Here is a 25,947-nt window from a genome sequence, read left to right as displayed (position 1 = left end):
GTTTCATCTGCACAATGGGAATAACGTCTGCTTAGCACACTTAGATAAATGTTGTGGGACAAGTGAGGAAGCACACATAAGTACTCCAGAAAATTTAACACCACAGATGCAAACTATGAATCTAATCACCACCTGACACCTGAGCAAGCAGATGCCTGGATAGGCAGGGTGGAGCAATTTACTCCTGTGCGTATGTCCAGTCCTTAGCTAGTGTTCTTTCCATCTCACTGAGGAATAACTTGTGCCCAATTAAAAACAGCTTTGAGGAGCCGAGAGAGGAAGGCAAATTGAGAAGTGGGACAGACCAAGCTGCTGGCAAAACTGCAACTGAGGAAATCAATTAAAAGGTTGTCCTTAGGTTCTAGACCAATATTCCACTTCCTAACCTCTCTGAGAAGTGCCTAAGACTCTCCTAGTCCCTGTAGTGCCAATACTGAACGCCAGTTAAAGTGGACTGTGCTGCAGGAAAACACAGACCCGGCCTCCCCAGGCCTGTATCTGTCATCCTACCTGGGACCCTGGTGCCTGGCAGCATCTGAGTCTAACTCCTCAAAAAGCATGCCAGATGGTGTGTACACCTCTCATGGGATCCTCTAACCCTGCGGTCCCCAACACTTTTGGCACCAGGAACTGTTTTCGTGGAAGACAATTTTTTCACAGCCTGGAGTGGGGTGGGTAGTGTGGGTGGGTTGGGATGAAACTGTTCCACTTCAGATCATGAGACATTAGAGTGCTCAACCTAAATGTATGTGCAGTTCACAGTAGGGTTTGTGCTCCTATGAGAATCTAATGCTGCAGCTGATCTGACAGGAGGCAGAGCTCAGGCAGTAATGCTCGCCTGTTGCTCACCTCCTTCTGTGCAGCCCGGTTCCTAACAGGCCATGGGCCCCTGCCGTAAGCCACTGCTTGAGAGTTCTTCCAACTCCAGAATCTATATACCGTAGGCCTGTGACACATGCCCTGCCCTGAGTTGATAACCCTAAACTTAGACTGATTCTCCAAGGTGGGCCTAGGCAGCAAGTCACTCATCTGAGACTGTGCCCCCCTGACCGGTATCTGAGACAGGGAGCCCAGGGCTGTGGATCCTCTCACTGCAGATGTCCCTGCCCACATCAAGACTGTGCCCAAGGACTCTTCCCTCCCAGACTGAAGTGTCCTGCTGAGGGGTCAGTACAGTCCTCTTCTGAGGGGGCCTCCCCAAAGCTTCCCATACTGCCATCTTCTTGGGGGCCTGATAGAATAAAGACAAAGTACCAGAGTGTCAGTCCAACTACTCAGGAACTGTCACCGAAATAAAGCAATCCCACAAGGACAGGCCAGCACAATGATCTGGTGGGTGAAAAAAAATATTAAAAATACTGGCTCCACTGTGTCAAGTCCAAATTCTATGTCCCTCTGCAGCAATAAGCTTGTCCTGAAGTAAAACAAGAAACTTTGTGGTACAACTTTCAAGGTCATTAAATTAAAAAGCAGAAAAGAGGACAGGAGCAGATGGGGCTCCATACTTTTTAATTGTCTGGTTTGACTCATAATTGTCCCAGCTTTGTTGGCTAGCTCATTCGATTCTTCAGAAAACAAAGTTTCCTGGAAACTCAAATCCAGCAGTAATGCTAGGATGAATCCTCAAGAAATGTTTTCCCATAATGTACTTCTTTAGAAGGTTTTGCCTCCAGAGGGATACCATTTCAATTCACTAGGCACAGGGAGCAAACTCCAGGGCACTGAGGGGAAGACTCTTCTTTAAACATACTGGATTCGGAATGTTTCAAGTATGAACTGAGTGCTAAATATGAAAAGGAAACTTAAACCACTTTTAACTGCAGATGCCCACTAATTAATTTGGCTTGATTATTTTTAAGAATTTCACAACACTAAAGATCTTTACCTGAAGAAAAAAAGGAAAAAAGAATGACCACTTAATATGATATACAGCATTTTCTAAAATAACAAGAACACCAAAAACCCCATTTTCTTCTTGTTGTTGTTTTTTGTTTGTTTTATTTTTATTTATTTATTTTTTTTTTTGAGATAGGGTCTCACTCTGTTGCCCAGGTTGGGATGCAGAGGTGCAATCAACAGCTTACTGCAGCTGAATCTCCTGGGCTCAAGCGATCCTCCCACTTCACCCTCCCAAGCAGCTGGTATTACAAGTATGTACCACCATGCCCAGATAATTTTTTAATTAAAAATCCCATTTTCTTATAAAAAATATGATCATGGGAAATTACTGCTTTCTTTGCATTTCCAAGTTAATGAATAAGAGTGGGATGTAGAAACTGTAGTTATGATGACTCTGAGACAAACAGAACACCCAACAGTGAAAACTGACCTCTTGTTAGCAAGTAAGCAAGTTTTATATATATATACACACACACATATATATATATACACACACACACACACCATCAACTTTCTAAAAACCACAGGTAGACCCAAAGAACTTGTCTGAATATTTTCTTTATTATAAAATGTCAGTATTAACATAATTACATTTATTGAAGGATTTACTATTCCCCAAACCCTTATAGGTTCATTCGATCCATAAAAAATCTCCAAAGAGACAAGAAAGAGACACCTCTCTCCATTAAACAGACAAGAAAAAAGTCTCAGGACAGGAAAGTAAGCATTTGCCTGCAGTCAAATGACTGTTTCAAGAGAATCAGAACTAGAATCCAAGTTGCTTCATTTTTTTCTACTGTCACAGGTTCTCAAATTTACACACAGCTTTTTAAAAATTAGAAATAAAAACAAAACACAAACATTACTGGCTTCATCTGCTCAAAAGAACCCAACCTAACCCAAATTTGTTAACTTTAGACAAATTCATTAACTTCCAGCAGCTCTCCTGCTCCTCCTTCCTGTAACGGGCAACTCTCCTCTTCATCCTTCTTAGAGTCAGACTAAGGGTAGAACTGGACAGGCCTAGGAAAACGCGGCAGCTCCTCCAGCCTCACATCACTGGTGAGACCCATGCACAGACCCGGCTTACAATCAAGTGTGGCACTTTCTTCCCATTTGGCCCCTGCTAGTTACCCACATAACCCAAGGAAACCTCAAATGTTTGACTGGCAGAGCAGACTGGACATGATCCCAGGCATACCACCCCCAAATAACATCAAAACTTCACACCACCACTCCCAATCGCATTTTACTGACACTTTTGGTTTATGCCTCAAAGAAACATTTTTTTCTTCCCTTGTACAGACAGCACTGTGTGGTGTTTTGGGTGTTAACCACCCACTTAGACTCACAATCAGAACATGAGATCTTAAGGGAGATAATCTCTTCTCACGCCCCCACTTTACAAACCCAGAAGTTAAGTGATTTGCCTAAGGTTACAACACTAGTTAAGAGCAAAATGGATGTCCCACTGGGGTCCCAAAATGCTAATAGTTAGGTCATTGTCCTTTATACTTTTTATTTGAATGTTGTATTAATGATAATGATCAGTTATGATACATAGGTATCTCAGTTGGGCTGAAAATATCTACATGGCCACCCTGTATGCCCCCCACCTCTATGTTTTTGCTATTCAGTTCTCTTGCTTGGAATGTTTTTCTTCTTCCACTGGAAGCGGCAAATCTAACAACACACTCAAAGCCATAATCTATGACTCTTTTCCCCTCTAACTTTACTCTAAAACTTAACCTTCAAAGTACTTTGTGTTCCTTTACTATATAACGGTATACATTATATTCATCCATTGACAATGACATACCACTTACGTATCTATCGACCTAATAAGTATGAAGCTAGGCACAGAAGAATGGGTGACATGGCTCTTGGCTTGGGGGAGGCCAGTAAAAGCTTCCAGGTAAAGTACCCTTGAGGAGCATGGGCTCAAGGGTGCCAGAATACAGCTCAGCTAAAAGAATGCCCTGCCTGCTAAGATTTCCTGCTGTTGCTCTTGGCTCATGCTAGCTAAAATAATGTCCAGAGTTGTGCACCTTCTCATCCATATTCTAGCTGCTAAGATTAAAAGCCCATACATTTGCAAAACTGGAAAGCAGCAAGGATATCACGATAGGATGGCAAATCAGACATCACAATTTCTTTCTCTCTTTCCTCAGCTAGGAGTAAACAGCTTTAAGTTTTGCTTTTATTCTTACAGAGGAAAAAAAGGTATTGCCTACTTTGGCCAACAGAAGGCAAGAGAAAGCTGTAAGAGATCTGTATTATGCTCTTGAGCACGGCCCCACCTATTGCAGAATGATGTGTCATCAGCAACCTGAAGCCTCATTTCACCATCAACCCCACAGTTTGGGAGAGAAGTGCTGGTTCCCAGACTTCAGTATGAGCAGTCATTGGTGATTAAAGCATAACTTCTCTGACCCTTGTCATTGAAGGTGAACCAACCTGTTTCTCCTGCAGTCTTTCCTGTATAACCAGAATCCTCATCATCTCTAGGGGCAGGAAGCCTCACCAATTTATTCTTTTTTTTTTTAGATGGAGTCTTGCTCTGTCGCCAGGCTGGAATACAGTGACACGGTCTTGGCTCACTGCAACCTCCACCTCCCAGGTTCAAGCGACTCCCCCACCCCAGCCTCCCAAGTAGCTGGGACCACAGGCGCACACCACCACGCCCGGCTAATTTTTTAATATTTTTAGTAAAGACAAGGTTTCACCAAGTTGGCCAGGATGGTCTCAATCTCCTGACCTCGTGATCCACCCGTCTCAGCCTCCCAAAGTGCTGTGATTACAGGCGTGAGCCACTGTGCCCAGCCACCATTTATTCTATTTGCATTTACAACCCCTGTCACATTTTAGCCACGGAGTTTCCCCTTTAAGCAAAGGCCTGAGGCCCTCCATGAAAGTGTAGTACAACTAGAAAGGGTTCTTAAGTCTTCACAACAGATTTCTGAGCAAAAAGGTAAATACTCCTTTTCACTAAAAAAAAAGTTAACAAGTTTGGGGCTGTTTTGCCCAGCAGTTCCCAAATCTGACCATACATTTTCAAAATTACCTAACAGATGTTTATACCTTGCTTCCTGGACTCTAGCCGCAGAGATTCTGGTTCAGAGGACCTGGAGGAGCCCTAGAATCTAGAATTTTAGAAGGGAGTTGTCATGCACAAATAGGATTGGAAGCTACTGGCTTCAACATAATTCTAATAATTCTAATAATACTGGCTTCAACATATTCTAATAATTCAATATTCTAATAATAGGAAAACTAAAGTTAAATACATGACTCTAAAATCTCCCTGTTTTCCCCTTTCACAAGTACTGAACCATCTTCCACTTAAACAGCTGAATGTAGTACAATTTATTTACTCACAAGGTTCTTTAGTTTTGAAGAAATGAAAATCTGAAATTGGGAACGCTCTAGAAATCATTTATATGAGTCCAAAACACTATAAATTTCTACTCTGGTAACAGTAGCCTGGGTTTGCTTTGCTGTCAATATACTCTACATTGCAACATTTACTGAGCATTCTGTAGGTGTCAAGCACTTTCTAAATGCCTTTTAAGTATTTGAATTTTGATAACCTTATATGATAAGAATTATTATTATACCCAATTTAGAGTACAACTTCTCAAGCCTCTAAATACAGCATTTAAGGCCCTACCCAAATTTAGCTGCATTCTACCTATCCACCTTACCAACCAAAACCACTAAGACCACCTTAAAATCTTCTCAAATACACCTGAGCCACTCCAACCTCCCTAGCTTCCTTCTTGGAGTTCCCTCCCTGCAATGTCTTTTCCGTCCCCTTTCTTGTGATATTAAATATGCAGACATTGACATAAGACCTAAGTTCAAATCCTGGCTTAGCCATGTACTCACTCTGCTCCTCTAGGCACATTTCTTAAACCCTCACAATCTGTTTCATCATATGTAAGGGAGGTTTTATTTTTTCAACAAATACTTATACGTGACTACTACATTCCAGGTACTACTCTAGATCAAAGATGCAGTAATGAAAGGCCCTGGAAAAGGTCCTGCTCTCACAGGACACATATTCTGGCAGAAGAAGTCATGTAATACAGAGGAACATCTTTTGGTTCTTCTTAGTAGTTGTGGTTGGTAATGTGGATAGGCAGAATGCAACTGAATTTGGGTAGGGTCTACATAACTTGTTCAAAGCGACTGCTATCATGGGACAGGATCAGAAAGGTTGGGGACATGGAGGTGCTGGTATGGGCGTTAACGGAAGGGTAGGGTGGCTAAGGAAATAACCTGAAGAAAAGGATGAGGAAATGAGCCACACAGATAGACAGGAAGGGAGAGGGAGGAGGGGAAGGAGCTCCAATCAGGGACTGGAATTGGGAGCAAGCCTGGCACATACAAAGACAGCAAGGACACAGGTTAGAAAGGTAGTGGGCTCAGATCCGGGAGCGACTGATGGGCCACAGGAAGGATTTGACTTTCACTCTGGACAGTTCTAAGCAGAGGAGTGAGATCTGACTTAGCCATTCTGTTTGCGGTGATGAGGAAAGGCTCCAAGGAACTAAGATGGGAAGGATGGAGGTAAGGCCACTGCAATAATCCAGGCAAGAGAGGGTGATGGGGTCTTGAACCAAGTGGCAGCAGTACAGATGGTGAGAAGCAGACAGCTGTCGGGTGGGAGGACTGAACTGGCAGCTTCGGCTGATGAATGGGCTGAGCAGGAGAACAAGAAAAGTCAAGAACGACTCCAGGATTTTTGGCGTAAGTAACTGAGAGGATGAAGTTGACCTTTATCAAGATAGAGAAGATTGTAGAAGGGAGCAGCCGTTATGGTTAAATAGATCACATGTGCAAAATGCTTATGAGCACAAGGCCTGAGACACAGTAAGAACTTGATAAATACTAACAGTATTTTTGCTGTTGTCATCATCAGTCCACATGAAACCCTGAAATCTTCCAGCTCACACTGATCACTCCTTACTGTAAACTCAGCTATATGTTCAATTCATTTGGGCACATAATAAATGCTGACCTACCTTGCATTTTTGTGCAGTTTTTCAATAGGGACAAAAAAATAAATTTAGCTTCCAGAATTGTTTGTGTTTCCTGAAGGCAGTAAAGCACATCCCATAACACTTCTTAAAACAAACTGAAATGTCTAGGGAGTCAGAATTTGTATTTTAAAAAACAAAGATCCTGAGGCTTTGCTGCTATATGACCCAATCAGGACAAATGTCCACAGTAATATAAGCAAAAGCAAAACAAAACCCAGATTTCATGTCCTTGTTAAAAACACTGAGGTACAGCAGAGCAATGAGGTGCCTACCTCTACTGCGGGAGAAATGCTAAAGAGAACTGTGGAACTAAGGTCCCTGAAATACAGAACAAGATGAGGCTGGAGTCAAGACAAAACCTGCCTTCTGTGGTACAATGCTCCATAATGACATTAGCTGTACAGATCTTTAAATCCCATCAGATTTTGAAAATGAGATTCTAGAACTGACAGAGGGCATGGGTCAGAGGTTCCCAAAGGCCTGTCTATGGACCAGTGCCAGGTCAGTCGCTGGAGATTTAGCTGAGGAAGTTGTTAAAAACACAAATTCCTTAGCCACTGTCCTAGGAATCCTGACTCACGAGATTGGGTGTGGGGCCCCCAGACAGTTTTTAACAAGTTCCTCAGGTGTTTCTGGTGTTGATTCATCTTTTGAGATCCACAGGGTAAAAAAATAATTTGGAAAATATAAAACATTACACAAGCATATGGTATGATTAAACCATTAACTCAGAAGTAGCATTAATGATTGAGTTACCCTTTAAAGTCACCCTATACTTCCTTCCCTGTCACCCAGTGATGATGTTTGTTTAAGACCACAGTTCTCCTCCAAGTGCTGGATCCCAGGTGGCCCACCACTGGGCTGGGCAATGATCTCTACAGAAAGATGGACTGCACCTATCATTGACCTGAAACTGGAGTCAGCACCTGAGTTGAATAAACTGAATGAGACGGTGGATATAAGGTTTCAGTTGGAGCAGGTGTTCTGGGCCAGTGTTCAATCTAAAAATAGGAGAGATAACAGGCAAAGTGTTGGTTAAATCACAGAGGACAAAGCTGAGGTACATACAGATGTCCAAGGAAGGCAGAAGGGGATAAAGAAAAAGGTGTCACACACCCTCTGCTAGACCCTTGATACACAACTTACAGTGTTCCACAACTTCCATGTAAAGACAAGAACACTTTGCTCAGAGACTCCAAAGACACTTATCTAAAGCTGAACAATGAGGTAAGCAGCAGAGCAAGAATCCAGTAGCAAATCTGTCTGGCTACATCCAAAGGTATACTCTTGCCAACAGGGAATATATATTAAAAAATATTAGATGCAAGGCATCCAGGTTCATGAATTGAAAACTCAATACTTTTAAGATGTCAATGCTACGCAAAGCAAGCTACAGATTCAGTGTAATCCCTATCAAAATCCCAATAAGGTTTTGTTGAAATAGAAAAAAAAAAAATCTATCCTAAAATTCATATGAAATCTCAAGGGACCCCAAATAGCCAAAACAATCTTGAAAAAAAAGAATAAAGTTGGAAGTCTCACATTTTCTGAATATAAAACTTATTACAAATCTATAGTAATCAAAACACTGTGGTATCAACATAAAGACAAACATAAAGACCGATGGAATAGAAGAGAGATCCCAGAAGTAAGTCCTCACATATATTGTCAAATGATTTTCAGCAAGGGTGCCAAACCATTCAATGGGGAAAGGACAGTCTTTTCAACAAATGGTGCTGGGAAAACTGGCTCTCTATATACAAAAGCATGATGTTGGACCTTTAGCTAACAGCATATACAAAAATTAACTCAAAATGAATCAAAGGCCTAAGCATAATTACTAAAACTATAAAACTCATAGAAGAAAACACTGGAAGAATGCTTCACTACATAGATTTGGCAATGATTGCTTGAATATGACACTAAAAGCACAGGCAACAACAACAAAAATTAATGAAGTGCCCTTCATCAACACTGAAAACTTTTGTGCATCAATGGACACTATCAACTGAACAAAGTGAAAAGGCGGCCCGTGGAATGGGAGAACATATTTGTAAACCATGTATCTGATAAGCAGGAGTGTCAACAGCACACTGTGTCCCACTGGCCCCAGATGCCTGCCTGAGGCTGGGATATCACCATCATGGCGGGGTCCTGCTGACTCCAGCAAGGGTGAGTCCTTTGGTGCTGGATCTCTGGGGAGACTTATCATTCCAGCATCTACATCCAGCCTCATGAATCCTCCCGTTAACACTGCTCCCCTGACACAGATCCCAGTTCTTCACAATTTCAAGCACTTCCCCTCCTATCTGAACAGTATATGAAAATAAATTATTTGCATGGAGTATCTGTTAGGCTTTGACAAATGGAATAAATCAGTTGTAACTGGTAGCTTTATACTCACAATCTAAAATGGCAATTTATACTCATAAATATAATACGCTATGACAGGACAGAATTACTTCCACTGACAACATCAGGTTTTGATCCTACAGTAATGTACAAGATACAGTTCCCAATCACCAGACTCTAAGCTGTAAGTTCTGAGTCCACTAGTCCAAAGAAAGATAAAAGGGAATTTGATAAACGGCTGAAACATCAAGGAGCTAGGTTCCCAGTCTGCCAGAGAAAGTACGCGTATGCCTGAGAAACATCCACAACATATGTTTTTTTTTAAAGTTGTCATAATTTAAAGTCTCTCTAAACATCTACTGTTTAATCTAATTTTCCTTCATGAATGTCTGGCTTCAGCTCAAATTGAATCAACATTTCCATTATAAATCTCTATTTTCACATTTTCCTGGTTTGATTGTAAAATGTCTTTAGTCTGAAATATGACACAAACAGAAGCCGGAATTTTAATGTTCTTCATTGGCAAAATGGTTTTACTACAAAACCAAAATCGCAGTTTTCTCAAGCCAAATGTCTAGAAATTAATCTAAGCAAAAAGAAAAGTAAAATTATGTAGAAAAGTTTTCAGTTCAAATGCTATTCCAGGTTCTAAAAGAATAATCTGCCAAGTTATTATTAATATTAACTGCTATGCATCTAAAGAAATTACATTTAACTTGAATATGAATATGCACCATGAGCTTATGTCCAAATGCAACTGAATGCCAGACATTCAGTTCACATCAAATGCATTGTGCCTCACAGTAAGGAATTCTGTACTCTACCATTGATGTCTTTTAACAAGTTACTTTGTGAGGTATGTATTATGAATGTTGAAAAGCAACAAAAAATTGGCATTAGTTATTTTTATTAGGCCTACTGATTTTTTACATATTAAAACAGAAACATAAGTGAGGCAGACTGCTCATAAAAGAGATTTAATGTTCCATCAAAGTTATAAATGTTGGAGTCTCAAGTGACTTTCTCCTTAGGGGTATGTTCTGTAGCTAAAACAGGCGAGAATACTCTGAAACTTGGATTCCGGCGGTTGACAGAGCAAAGGGCACGCACTGCCTGGGAAGGCATACTGAGGACCCGCCAAGGAATCTGGTGAGAAGGGATTTGGCTGCTAGGTCAGAGACAAGGAGACCAAGGAAGCACGACAGATCTGAGAGCGCAGGAGCTGGGAAAGGGAGAAAACAAGTCTATGTTATCTAAAAGTCAGGTTATCCCACTCCTGCTTGGGCCTGCGGCATCACCTGCCTCTCTCCCGAAATCCTTCACTCTCTTTTGGCAATGCAGCCTCGTCTCAGTGACCATGAAGCAGAATATTCTTACCAATGTCTGGTGTATGTAGATGGTTTTCACAGGCAAAACACCTTTAAGGAAAATTGGAGGGAATCTAACTTAAGGCCTGGGAATTCAGAGATGCTCAAAGCTATATTCTAGCCCTAAGGGTCCCAACCAACCACTCTCCTGGCCTCTTGAATCATTGCTTAGGAGGAACTACTTTCCTCTCACCCTGTTTCAGATGGTATGTGACACCAGTGATGCAAAGCCCAGGGACTGAGAGAAATCAGCCCAACAAATAAAGAAGCCTTTAGGCTGAAATGAAAGCCAGCCTACACCATCATTAAAAATGTGTAAACGGATTGGTGAAAAAGAGTTCTCCAAAAATGAAAAAGAAAACAAACAAAACAACAGAAGTTCTAAGTCTAATAAGCTCCTTCTTTTTCTCTTGTAACTGCAATATTACTATGGATGATTTCACTATATATGTAATAAATAAAAAGTTCTTCTGCCTAAAAAAAAATAAGACGACTGATAGGAGGAGTAGTTGAGGTAATAAAGAGTCAAAAACCAATTTCTCTTGTGTCCAAATATTTGGGATGTCCTATGGCTGAAGATGTTTTATTTCAAAGAATGTGCTTTAATTTGGAACTATTCTTTTCTATACCACATCATGTCATGATTACCTTATGGGCTGAGCACGGTGGCTCACGCCTATGATCCTAGCACTTTGGGAGGCCACAGCAGGTGGATTGCTGAAGCCCAGGAGTTCGAGACCAGCCTAGGCAACATGGTGAAACCCTGTTTGTACAAAAAATAGAAAAATTAGCCAGGCGTGGTGGTTTGCATCTGTAGTCTCAGTTACTTGGGAGGCTGAGGTGGGAGGATCACCTGAGACCTGGGAGGTTGAGGCTATTGTGAACTCTGATTGTGCCACTGCACTCCAGCCTGGGTGACAACGTGAGACCCTGTCTCAAAAATAAATAAATAAATAATAATAATTACATTATGTATTAATTTCGTGGGACCAAGCAATTTGTAAATACAGAATGTCCTACTTCTTGGAACAAGAAATTCTGATCAATAAAATTAAGAAATATTCCTATGCACATAAATATGCAACTAAACCAATAGTATAACAGCAAAACATTAGAGTTGCTTAAGAAGAACAATAGTAGCAATACATCACTTTATAGTGCCCATATTAAAAATATACTAAAATTCAAAAGATAAAAAAGAAAATGAAGCAACAAGGAATACTTCACGAAATAGGAAAATGATAAATTTTCTTAACTTAAAAATCCCTGAAGCTTTGGTTTTGTGTCCATCACCCTTGTTTAGCAGGAGCAATGGTGTAATAATGGCTAGTAGCATAGACGGGCTGTGGAGTCAGATGCCAAGGTCAGAACCACAGATCTACTTACTAGACCATGTGTAGACACGCAAGTTAGCTAACCTTTCTGAGCCTCGATTCTCTCATCTGTAAAATGGAGAATTAATAGGACCTAATTCACAGGACTGCTGTGGGGATTAAATGAGCTGAGGCAGGTAAGGCTTAGAATAGTGCCTCCCATATGCAAATATTTTCCACAGTTATTATTGTTCATTCATGATCCTTAAACTATCTACATATAACCTTTCTACCTCTAACTATGATATTTAAGCTTGTCCACTTTTCATTCACTGATTACAGACATCCTAAATGACAAAAATAACCTAAGTGTAACCCTTTTTGTAATAAACATCATTTATTTAAGTTATCTGTGACAGTCTCCCAGGCAAGTTCTTACCCCATCAGTGAGGAAATGCTGGGTTCAAACCCTCATTAACATTGGTTAAACAGAAACAACAAAAAGTCTCAGTAATTTCAAAGGTAGCAGAAAAAAGCTGAAATATCTCCATTTTAGCACAGGTGGGATCACGGTCAGGCCAGGATGGGGCCAGGATGGGGATCTTCTGCTGACACCTGGCTCAGCAGGCCATGGGGCTGTTGAGGGCATGCACCAGAATCACTCAGGCATGTCAGACAAGAGAAGAGGGGGTATGGGGCAGACAAGGAAGGTCTCCTAACCCTACAAACACCCACTTCCCTTCTCAAACACAGAGAACAGTAACTGGCCCTCAGCAGGGGTTATACCTCCAGAATGACTCAGAGGGAAAGAATGTCTGGTGCCTCAGCAATATCTGATCCTTTCAAAGCATCGTTCCACACGAAGGCACTCACTCTGTATGGCACCAGCTCCCTTTCCACAGAGCCCCCCGACACCACTTTCCATTAAAACCTTTTCACCACTGGCAGTCAATGGCATACGTAAAATTACTGGTTTCAAATTATCCAAAGAGAAGCGGTACAGAGAATGCTGCCATCTCTATGCTAATTCCTACTTCATACAATCTTAAAGTCCCTCAGGCTTAGTGTTTTGTGACACTCCCCGCCCCATACACACATGTGCTTGTATACACATACAACTGAGAAGAAAAACTTTCAATAATTTGATGATCACATGAAGGTACAATTTGAGTAGAGAGCTCAAAATTTCCCAACCATCAAGAATGTGACAGTGGGTGGGAGAGCTGACTCACCACTAATAAGAAAGACAAAATTTGACCTCAGCATCTAAACCTGCAAGTGTATATAGAATATCATGTTCTTTTTTCTATTTTTGTTACCTATTCAGACAGCTGACGAACATTCCCGAGATGCAAGTTTTATCTACCTTAATTTCTACTCCGCTTAATCCTGTTTTGATTGCTGGGGGAAGTAGCAGTCACATGTTCTGTTTGTGGCAGCAGAGAATGAAAATCCTCTCCTCAGAGTCTCCTTGTCAAGCAAACAGCAAATCTGTTTATTCATCATCTTCGGTTCACAATCTCCAGCCTTCTACCAGGCTAACTACACAAACCACTGCAGGTGAAGCAGCTCAACTCCTCTGTCTAACCTGATGCCAGTTGAAACCCTTGGGGTAGGGTCTTACCTAGGGCTTCTTGGTAACCAGTGGACACCTTAGGCAAGGCCTTGAGAGGTTCAAAAGAATCTGAGTCCTTCCTAGTACTTCCAACTGCAAAAAGTCTAAGGGTCTGCCACTCAAAGGTCAAACTAGAACACTCAAAATCACTTAAACTTCATTTGGTCAAGAGAAGTTAAGTAGTTTCCTAAAAGTTAAACAACCCTGAAAACCACCTGAACATCTTCAAGGACAGGAGAAGACATAATAAGAGATTTCCCCTTCTGCATCTTTGCCTTCAATTCTGCACTCCCCCAAGTAGATCTGGGCCCACTACCTCAGAAATTTGGTACAGAGCATCACCAGGCCAATACGCATGAAGACTGAGGTTTTAAAGGAGAGGATCTCATGCAGGTTGTACAAGAAGAGCAAACACAACTGACCCGGAGAGCAGCTCTTCTCTCATTCTGCACTCTCCCCATTCCCCCATGCCTACCCTCCAGAACCAGCTAGAGCTGGGATCCCAGCTGCACCCTGTGGCCAGCCTCTTTCTACCACCAGTCTGACGACAGCCCTCTGACTTCAGAAAGCCCCAGTGACCTGTCAATCTAGATCTGGCTCCTCTGAGCTTAATTCTACCAGTTTTCGTTATTCATTCTTTCTTCTGTGCGGACTACAAGGTCAAAATAAAAATGAAAGGTCTGTGTCTAATTTGTTCCTGCAGTATGGAGAAAGCTGCATGGTGCCCAATGCCAATGCCTGTATAGCATGTAAAATAGTGTCCAGCTCCCAGCAAGTTAAAACTTCAAATAAAGGCTGGGTGCGGTGGCTCACACCTGTAATCCCAGCACTTTGGGAGGCCGAGGTGGGCAGATCATATGAGGTCAGGAGCTCAAAACCAGCCTGGCCAACATGGTGAAACCTTGTCTCTACTTAAAATACAAAATTTAGCCGGGCATGGTGGTGGGCACCTGTAATCCCAGCTACTCAAGAGGCTGAGGCAGGAGAATCACTTGAACCCGGAAGGCGGACGTTGCAGTGAGCCGAGATCGCGCCATTGCACTCCAGCCTGGGAGACAAGAATGAAACTCCATCTCAAAAACAACAACAACAACAACAACAAAAACAAAACTTCAACTAGAAAGCACCAACACTGAAAGCAAGATAGCAATGAAATGGCACCTTCAAACTGGAGTCTTCATTTCACTGAGCCAGCCTCTGCCATGACAGCCTCTTTGCAAACCTTCATTGGTTTCGATTCTCCAACACCTGTTGCCTCCATTGCCCACCCCCTCTGAATAAGGGAAGGAATTCACAGTCTTCACAGTCAGAGGGCACTCAAGTGAGTCAGGAAAATAAGAGAGCAAAGGCCAACCAGGGATATCTCTGGCAATTTCCATAAGTGTTAGAGGAGAGGACGGCAGAAAGATAGAATGGAAGGAAAGGGAGAAGGGCAAGCAACTGGGGAAAAAACAGAAACATGCAAGAAGAAAACTGGCTCTAGAGAAAAAGAAATCAGGCAAATGCAAGAGGGAGAGAGAAAGGAAAGAATATGGATCTAGTTGGTGAAATACGGTGATAAAACTTAAAATTTGACCAGAATTATCACTATCATTATAAGCAATAGTCAACGCCTTCATCAGGCACCTTGCCATTAACTTACAGAGCACTCACTGTGTGTTGTCTGTTATATCAAGTCTTTAAGAATATCTCTCTCTTAATAAGGAACAAGATCATGTCCTTTGCAGGGACATGGATGAAGCTGGAAGCCATTATCCTCAGCAAACTAACACAGGAACAGAAAACCAAACACCACGTTTTCACTTATAAGTGGGAGCCGAACAATGAGAACACATGGACACAGGGAGGGGAACAACACACACTGGGGCCAATGAGTGGGGCAGGGGAAGGGAGAGTATCAGAATAAACAGCTAATGCACACCGGGCTTAAAACCTAGGTGATGGGTTGATAGGTGCAGCAAACCACTATGGCACACACGTTTACCTATGTAACAAACCTGCACATGTATCCCAGAACATAGCATGGCATGGCATGGCATAGCATAGCATAGCATAGCATAGCATAACATAACATAACATAACATAACAGAATATATCTTCTGGGCTTGCCATTTATTAATAATTTATTATTTTCAACAAGAAAATAGCTCAGATAGTCTACTAGGTATATTTAACAAAACACCATTTGAAAATAAAGAAGACATAAAACCTTTAACAGTAGGTTCTACGGGTTTCCTGAACTCTAAGGCCCAAGTGCAAGTCAGGCTTTCTTTGATGAACCAGATAGATAATTTATTTTTCCCCAAAAACTCCAGGTTCACTGATGCTGAACAAGTCCTAAATTCTTTTCTTGACAATATCTGCATCTCTGAGTTAAGACAGTAAGTTGATATTTTGGTTCTTGTACAGTAGAAGTGTTTTAAACTTAGACTTCCCCATCAACTTTATCCGCTCATTTGATGCTTTTTACTGATATTTAACAAAAAGAAAGAAAGAATGAAAGAGGAACACATTAAGACCTTCAGAAGCCCAGTTTTCAGTACACCCTCTCAAATAAGCCCTCTCCAGGAACATTCTTCACAAGAGTAGAACACATTTCTACAATCTAGGTGGCAAGGACTGGCTTGATCCTACAGATTTAAAAAAAAAAAAAAAAGTAATTCGTGAGGGGGAACTGGGGCAGGGAAAGAATGTTAAATCTTGGGCTGAGCCTTAAATCTCTCTCTCTCTCTCGCTCTCTCTGTATAGTTTTAAAAATACCTATCTAAACCCTTAACAGAAGACAAACAGTATTTTTATTCCTGTTTTTGTACAAGATTACATCTGATACATAAAAGTGTCTCTGAATATTCAGCATTTGTAGTGAATGATGTAATGATTTAAAGTTATCAGTATGATACAGACAAATAGCACTCGACTGCTACCATCTACTTATGTAACCCTGGGAAAGTCGCTTCGCGATATATACTAATTTCTCTTCTGCCTGAAAAATGATTATTTTAAATAACTATTAATTTAGTTAATCCTCAATACAATTATTTCCAGGATACTCAACATAGAGATACTGAGGTGATGGGGCACAATCACCTGCATCTATGCCATCTATGCCATGCTTAAAAATGCTTAAAGATGTAGGCATTTCATCTATCAGAAATTACTCACTTCCAGTAGCTCAAATAAGATGTATTTACCGTATGCAAAGTGCACTCTCATAGACAGTGGGTATTTATCATAAAGTTCTAAAATGCATCTACTCTAGTCTTAAGACAGGGTACCAGAATAACCTTCATCAACATATATCTGTTCATGTCCAGTCTTTCAAAACCTGCAAAAATCTTCATTTTCCCTCTGCCACAAAATAAAAAGCAAATTTCCCACCCTAGCAATCAGGGCCCTCCAAACCTGACCCCAAACAACTGTACTTCCCACTCTCCAAGAGGCCAGGGACTAAGTTAAAGGAACTGAGGCCAAACCCCACAGAGTGAAGGAAAAAGAAAATGCGCTTACCTCAGGTCGGCTACGCACTAGGCACTGGCAAGGTATTTGCAGTTATGCGATCTCATGTAATTCTGGTAGTCTGGGTCTTCCCACTTTGTCTCCAGGGCCCAGCTGAGCCCTGTGAGGAACTGCACATTCCTTTCGCTCATATATACTCCTCTCTATGTGTCTGCAAATAGCCTAAGTCTATGAATGGAACATGCCTTGTTTGTACACACTGGTATTTGCACATGACAAAAATCAGGCTTTGCCACCTACTAATTCCCTCAGATCCAGAAAAACAGCTAAGTTTTCCAAGAATCCTCAAGAAGCTATTTTAAGTAAATTTTATAAATTTGTGCACCTTCATGAGGCTTAATCTGTACTAGAAGGGTCTCTCATTGTACAGTGTATCTAACACAACCAGTCACTGTCTTCCACAGGACAGCCTGTGACTATGCTGCTATGTAAATCGAATGAAGAGACGCACAGAGCAAAGCCTTGCTACTATCCTTACTATACTTTCATCTAGGTCTATCTAAGTAGTAATCGAAATGTATCATATACAAACATTAATTTGCATAATTTACCAAAACACTTTTTGTCATGCTTCAAATGAATCAATACAGCTGGCCCTTGAACACGGGTTTGCACTGCATGGGTCCACTTATACACATATTTTTTTCAGTAAGTTACACTGCGTGTGCCTGCCTCTCCTGGCCCCTTCCACCTCCTCCACCTTTTCCACCTCTGTTACCCCTTTCTCTTCCTCTTCTGCCTACTCGATGTGAAGACCTTTATAGGATCCACTTCCACTGAATGAACAGTAAATATGTTTTTACATTTTCTTTTCTCTAGCTTACTGTAATGCAAGACTGTAGTATATAATGCATACAATGGGCCAGGTGCAGTGGCTCAAGCTGCCTATAATCTCAAGGCTTTGCGAGGCTGAGGAGGGAGGACAGCCTGAGGCCAGGAGTTGAAGCCCAGCCTAGGCAACACAGCGGGCCCTGCCTTTACAAAAAGTTTTAAAAATTGGCCAGGAGTGGTGGCGCATACCTGCAGTCCTAGCTACTTGGGAGGCTGAGGTGAGAGGATCAGTGAGCCCAGGAGCTTGAGGCTACCGTGAGCTATGATTGCACCACTGCACTCCAGACTGGGTGACAGAGCTCCACTCTATCCCAAAACCAAAACATATAAAATATAAAATGTTAATTAACTGTTTATATTATTAAGGATGCTTCCAAACAACAGTAAGCCATTAGTAAATTTTGGAGGGAGGGGGTTGGTGCCCCTAACTCTCACATTGTTCAAGTCAACTGTACTTCAGAAAGACTGGAATTTCTAAAATTACGGTTAATATTTTCACAGCAAATGTTTTAAATATGGGCATAGGTATACACAAAAACATGTGCATGTATTTATGTACCCCCCAACAGAAACCTTCTTTTTTTTTAATCCTCTTATTCACAGAATAAGCATTGAAATGCGTGGAATAAGCATGGAACTACTTCCACATTCTGAGACATCTTGGGACATAGGCAATGTTTTACATGATTTAATGGCTATAATGACTTTCTAATACAAAAGTGCTAGCGGCCGGGCGCAATGGCTCACGCCTGTAACCCAGCACTTTGGGAGGCCAAGTCGGGCGGATCACAAGGTCAGGAGATAGAGACTATCCTGGCTAACATGGTGAAACCCCGTCTCTACTAAATACCCAAAAAATTAGCCGGGCGTGGTGGCAGCGCCTGTAGTCCCAGCTACTCGGGAGGCTGACGCAGGAGAATGACGTGAACCCGGGAGGCGGAGCTTGCAGTGAGCTGAGATTACACCACTGCACTCCAGCCCGGGCGACAGAGCGAGACTTCTGTCTCAAAAAAAAAAAAAAAAAAAAAAAGGTGCTTGAATGCCAATAATGATCCTTATCTCTCAAAAAGAGCATCTGCTCTAACATATTTGACAGAGGCTTGGTCAAAGTGATTAAGAAATGTGCTGGCGGAAAGGAAGAAAATAATACAAAGGTTGCTTGGAACATCCCTGCCCTGCAGCCACCTATTTTACTAGCAAATAAAAGATACCTAACGCACAACACAGCCAAGTCTTCTTGCACGAAAAGACAGATAAGCACCAGGTGCCTAAAACTTTACCATTGTTATTATCACAATCAAAAAAGCTCCGAAAGCAGATCCCCTCTTCTCTAAGGCAGGGGATCACTGTATATAGGCATAAAGCCTACTACACTCTGAATCCAGCACATGAATTCTTTTTAAAGGCGTTAACAGGAATTATACACCTGTAAACGGGACAGGCCCAGTGACACAACTGTCTGCTCATTTTCATGCCTTTTCTTCCTGAGGAAAAAAAAACAGGCAAAGCGGTGGATGGTTACAGAAGCACCAGAGGAGCCAACCTCATACTAAGATATTTCAATTTGTAAGAATATTTTTTAAAATTAAAAAAATCTGATAGCAACTTTAACGCCTTAATTTTTACCAGACTACTCAGCAAAGCAATAAGCGTAAACTCTCGTACAAGGTTCCCTGTAGCACAGCACTGAAAAAGCACAGCCTTCACATGGACCTAAACCTGGCCACGAACAAGCTACACTTACTGACTATATGATTTCTAACTTTCTATTATACACATTACTTGTTTTTCATATCTGGCTTAAAACTTTGAATTAAAGCACTTGACTCACATATCTATTAGGCTCCGTGTGGGCACCTAAGCGCTCTAGAAGAACCATGGTTGGCTTTGTTTTTAATTATGAAAGTAATCTACTTACATTACAAAACTATAGGACTGAAGAATAAGTATGTAATCACACGTAATACTACCACCCTTACAGAAGCTATTCTTCTAACCTCTTCTAACCTATTTCTATTTCTATTTCTTCTAACCTCTTGTTCTTGGGCTGTGTTTCCTACTAATAAGCTGAAAAATTCATAGCTTTTTACTCTGATAAACATAATTGTTTTTTAAAAATTCAAACAGTCTAAAGAAGGAAAACACTTTTCTCAACCATTATTAACAGTTTGATATACACAGCCTTCTAGTTTTATAATTTGCATATAATTCTCTTAATGTTTTTAATTTAGCAGTAATAGAATTACATAATAGTATATATGTGATAATGTTCTATAATCTTTTTTCAATTAATGTATTAGTAACTTTCCCTGTCAACAAATAAAAATCTATATTACTTCTTTAAATAAGTTATAACTTCCTTTAAGAGTTAAACATATAGATACAGACCTTATGCAGAATTGCTCAACAGAATGTAAATTATGTACAGACCAAGAAGTTTCTTTCTTCCCTTCTCTTTCTGGTGTCACTGATGTAGGCACAATCAGCAACCATGTTGTCATTATATTGTGTTAGGAATGTGCAGATCACAGAAAAGCATCATTTTAATCTTCTAGTACACCTAGAGTCCTGTCTAAATCTTCAGGCTAAAGCAAGCTAGAGTGATTTGGATAGATAAATTGTAACAGACTGAAGACAAGAAAAGTGCACTCTGCATTTCCTAGGCAGCCAGCCAGTTACACAGCATAACCTTACTTTTGCACGTAAAGACGTCCCTTCACCTTCTTCTGTTCTCTAGATAAAGGATTTTTCTACTAGCCTCCATAAGAGAGAGGAAAGAAAACCCTAAAAGACCACCATGACGCCAAGACTTCACCTTTATTGACTTACCATTTTTCGTCTACTTTTACAAAAGGGATTTATGGCCCACTCCTCTTTAGTAAGAGTCAATACACTTTATGAACCTCCCATTCTGTCTAGTAAAAGATTTAACAGGAAGACTGCCCAGCCGGGCAATCAATGGCACGTAATGATGGCATACAGGGTATCAGACAACATGGCACTTGACTCTGAGGAGATGCCTAGGGTAATCACAGACACACTCTAACTTACTTTGCGTGGAAAACTGAACACAGTCCCACCAAAAACACACAAAGTAGTGCACTGATGAACACAGTTCATTCCGTTCATTGACTAAATGTCTAGGCTGTTTCAGGAACCGTGTAGGACAGTCGGCATTCTGGAATACAACAGCTCAGTTCCTAAAAACAAGTCTAGTAAAGGGAAGAGACATGCATTAAGACATGTTGATAGCAATATAGTGAAAGAGATAACTGCACAGCCCTATGAACGCATCAAGAAGAAAACAGCCACCTGTCAGGATGGGGCTGATCAGGACAGTTTCTCAGAAGAAACGAATACTCAGATCCTCAAATGAGGAGGAGGTCTGCCAGGTGGAGAGAAGAGGCAAAGGCATTCCAGGCAGAAGGAGCGGCTGGCAAAATTAAAGCGTGACAGAGCACTAGGAAATTGTAGAATGCAAATTAGTACCTGCCTGACTATGCAAAAGAAATCTCTGAAAGGATACACAAGAAACTAGTAATACAAATAAACTGCTAATATTAGTAATACCGTAAGGAAGTGGATGCTGGGCAGAGGGTGGGAGAAAACTTTTCACTGGCTATGCTTTAGACAGTATGAATATATCTCTCCAAATAAATAGAATTTTAAATAAATAATACGTAAAACTAACTCTTGCCCCCTACCCCATGACAAAACAAATCCAGCATTTTTTACGCAGAACACACAGCTGGGATAAGTAACAGACAGGAGACTGGTATATACAGGTCTTCCCCAAATCATGTCTGAGTGACCCTGGGATATGGGAACGCAACCCTCACAAGATGAAATAACCCTTTCGGGGTAAGGTGGTCTCGGTGTGACAATCAGGGAAGCCCTAGGGACAGAATCACAGGTTTCACTCTATTCAAGCGTGTTTCCAGAGCCATCGTTTTCACGGTAATCAAAATGTGTTCTAATGATCACTATGGCCCGGGGTGGGGGCTGGGTGGGGGCAGGGTGGGGCAGATAAGAGTGAGAAAAAGTAAAAAGTTTGAAAATTACCAATCTAGGGAAGAACACCAGCATTGCCATCATCCAAATCCTATGTTATTCAAAGACTTTCGGAGGCCTCTACAGTGTTTAACGAAACAATTCCTATTGATAAGTGATTAGCCAACGTTACCTCACTTCCAAATCCCTCACATTTCCAGATCATATCTCATTTCCAAATCCCTCAAGCTTTAAGCAGTTTTCTTCAGAATAATAAACATCTAGTAAAGATCCCTAACCTGCTGAGTGTGGCTGACTGTGAATGCAGTGGCAAAGGCGCAAGAGACTCTTCTCAGTGGCAGCTTCAACGTCTGTGCTGTGCGAAGATGGCCTCCTGATACACAACAGCACACACCGTGGCCTGACACACAACTGGCTGTCCCAAAATGTGATTCCCAGTCTTCTCAAATGCTAATCCCAAGAACAAGTAGAAAGCCAATTTTCTGGAGAAATAATTACATAATCCACTTTTTACAGATAGGCTCTTCTACAGAGTAATTACTTGAGTAAAAGAAAAATAAACACTAGTATGATGACTATAGTAATCATGAACACGCTGGAGGCAGAGCCCAAATCTCCAAGGGTTCTAATGGATTCTATAAAGCACAGATTCGAGAACTGTATGGCTTTCTTCTGCAGCTCCCAAGATGCAGGCTTGGCATGATAAGCAAACACAGCTGAAGAGCCACCCTGACTCCCCAGGGGATATTCTCAGACTACAAACAACCTCATTCGCCACCTCCATTTGCTTCCAACCTCCGTACATACTTGTCTCAATTCATAATTAGTATGAAACCCAGAGTATCTTTATTGTTTGGTATTTACCTTCCCACAATACTAAGACTCATGGAAGACAAAATATTTGTTTTACAACCTCAAACAATGGTAAGTTCAATATACTTCATTCATTTACTCTTTCAATAAATATGTACTAATAAATTCAATAAATATACTTCATTCATTTACTCTTTCAATAAATATATACTAACGCCCCTACCTGAAGGCAGATAACAAGCCCAGCACTGCAGGAGTAGTGAAAAGAGGGACACGGCAAGGCCTCCCACAGTCTTGGGGGTAGTGTAAACCCCACACTCCAACAGGAACCGAGCTCCCCTGAACAGAGGGGGCCCAGATCAACTGTGAGGACAGGACAGAACACGTCACAGAGGGATGGCATGGATCCAGGCAGGGGACGCAGCCTATGCAAAGACATGAAGGGAGAGCGAGCAGGATCCGTGCAAGGACAAGGGAGGAAAGCAAGTGGCAGATGAGGTACAGAAGTGGAAAGGCCAAGGCCAGCTGTGCAGGGAGGAGCAGAAGCTTCTGGAGAGCCCAAGGGGCTGGTGTACAGCCAGAGGCTTGAATAACACTGAGAAAGGGAATTCTGCAAGAAATAACCTGGGAAACAGAAGGAGGAGTTTCCTTTTACTGGTTAGGATTTGCACACCAAAAGGGACATGGAGCCTTCATGCTGGGCCTGCGCCACCAGCACCCTGTCCTCCACACAACCCAAGTGAGGCCTCCCCCAACCAGAGGTGACAGGAGCAGCCAGCAAAGTCCCCACTCCACTGCCCTCACTTCCAGCCTGCCTGGACGACCTCCCAGCGCCTTCCTTTTAGCTGACACAGGACCTTCGTCCTTGACCACCCACCTTTCTTCCTCTTAGGACTCGACTGCAGATGTTTCTAGCCTTACACCGTCATCCTTTTCAACCTGCCTGTCACTCTTCCCAGTGGTTTTCTCTAATTAATCGCAAAAGAGGAGATCTGAAAGCCAAATCCTCAAGGTTGTAGAAAAGGTATACAGAATTAAAGCTGACCACTTTAGAGTGTAAACAGTTGGTAGAGAAGAAGCCAGGTAGCATAAGAAAACTCTCAAGAATTGTTAACATGCAAAATGATTGAAATCAGCATGTTATCTGATGTTGATGGGAGCTCCTATTATGTGGGAAATTTCCGTAAGTGGGACACTTTTTCCCTAATGATTGTAAATAAGTGAGGCACGGTACCACTATTCACCTAAAATTGGGGGAGGGAGGATTGAGGAGAGGAATCTGAGGTACAAATAAGGGAGGAAAAACTAAGCTTTTTCTGAAACTGAAAAATCTGCTGATCCAACTTACATTTCAAGTTTTGACATAAAACTCACTGGTCAATATTATTTTTCTTCATCATTTTTATTTTGTTTATGTTGCTAATTGACTATACCACCGCTGCCTTAGATTATAATAACCAGCAGGGAGAAAGAATGGTGCTCTACAATCATTCTGCAGCCTGGTCACCCACAGGCAGAGACTCTTAATAAATACAGTGTGATGGTGATAACTGTGACAGTGAATTTCTTTTTCATTTCTGTGCAGGAATAGAGAATAGCTGATCAAATGCCTGAAGAGGGATTACACACTTAACTATCTGTAAGACAAAACTCAGAATTTTTCTAAACTGTAACTACCCACATCCATTTCAGATTTTTGTTGTGGTTGCTGCATGAAATACTTATTAACAACGCTACTTCATTAGTTTACCAAATGGCATCTTGCTGTATTCAAAGGAGAGTGTTCATTACTCAAAAGACCATCTGTCTAAGAGCTCAACAGAAGGTTTAAGTAATCATGATCTAGTGCAGGATGTATGGCTGCATTATATCAAGTCAAATATTTGCATTTCTCAGTATTTTAAATATGAACGTTCTTATCCAGCCACCCACCGCAAGTCAGACTTAATTACTATCTATTTTCAAACCAATATAGAAATTTCAATACAAGGATAGCTTAAACATAAGGAAACAGGATTGCCAACCACAAGAGTCTGTGCAGCCACCTTCATTTATATAAGAAATAATCCTGACAGCAGCAATATTTTCAACCAGAAAAGCAGTTAAACACCATTACACAAATCAGAAGAACATTTGGAAAAACAGCTGATTCTGCCTTTTGGAGCATTAATAATTGTGACTGTTTTTGCTACTATGATCCAAATTAGCAGCAGCAGCAGTAGCAGCAACGTTAATCTCACTTAAAGGTACCCAACACTACTGTCTTCTTAATGCAGACAACAGAACCAAGGCTGGCAACTCTTCTCCCCTGGGGAGGTGATGCATTTCATTGAGAAAACTTGAGAGGTGCGTGGGCTAAAACAGACAGAAACACTAAAGTCCTCTTTCCAAACTGTTATTTAAAATAGTCAAGACTATTAAAATATTCAAGAATATTTTAAATGGAAAAAAGGGGGAAGAGCAACATGGAAGAGGTATTGCTAAGTCAACTCACTAGGTTCTGGCTTAAAGCAGAGTGCCCTTGAGGACAATGAAACAGAAACAGTGGACTGGGAGTGAGGAGACAGGTAAAGACCAACCAGGAGTGAAAACAGCACAGACTGGAAAAAAAATCAAGCCTGAATGGGAATCCTCCTCCCACCACCTATTAGCTCCTAGGTGGCCCCAGACAAACTACCGTGCGTTTCTATGTCTGTTTTCTCATCTGTAAAGAGTTAATGAAGCAAACAGGAGGGTTGGTAGGAAGATTAGATGAGATAACAGAACGTATGTGTTTGGGACCTAATAGGCACTCCAAAACCAAAAAACGAAAACCACAAAACAGTGGTTTAGTCCCTTCTGTCATGTTCCCCTAAAATCAGCTGTTTCTATTATATGACCCAGAACCAGCTCTTTCTCCATCTGTAAGAGAAAAGGGGTAGACCTGAAATACTACCTAAGAGAGGAGCCCTCACAACTTCAACACCCAGTATCTAAGGAACATTGGCTGCCAGCAGGTTTACTGCTCCATGCTCGCTGGGGAGGCCTAATAACAAACTAGTTTAACAACAAACTAACTGAGGATGAGCCACGAGAATTTGAAAAATTTTTTAAAAATGAAGGACAATATGTCAAACTGACAAAGCAGTAGTACTCCCAAGAAGAGCAGTGGGAATTTCCAGGAAGGAGAGAGGCCCCAGTGGGGG

At 41.4% G+C, this 25,947-nt stretch overlaps 1 protein-coding gene across 12 annotated transcripts in view; it reads right to left on the bottom strand.

The window, feature by feature from the left end:
• The window catches only part of SIPA1L2 (signal induced proliferation associated 1 like 2), a 236,308-nt gene that overhangs the window by 128,652 nt on the left and 81,709 nt on the right, over nt 1–25,947 (bottom strand). Inside the window, exon 1 of one of the 12 annotated variants that reach the window (XM_054483208.2) lies at nt 22,986–23,001. The exons of the other annotated variants lie outside the window; for them this stretch is intronic. The gene's annotated coding sequence lies outside the window, so the exon portion shown is untranslated. Of the gene's footprint in view, nt 1–22,985; nt 23,002–25,947 lie in introns of those variants that run through there. 12 annotated transcript variants of the gene reach the window in all.

Source organism: Pongo pygmaeus, chromosome 1 (assembly GCF_028885625.2).
Source record: "Pongo pygmaeus isolate AG05252 chromosome 1, NHGRI_mPonPyg2-v2.0_pri, whole genome shotgun sequence".
In the NCBI taxonomy this organism is placed as follows: domain Eukaryota; kingdom Metazoa; phylum Chordata; class Mammalia; order Primates; family Hominidae; genus Pongo; species Pongo pygmaeus.
Note: the sequence above shows the minus strand (reverse complement) of the source record. Positions and strands in the feature narration are given on the sequence as shown.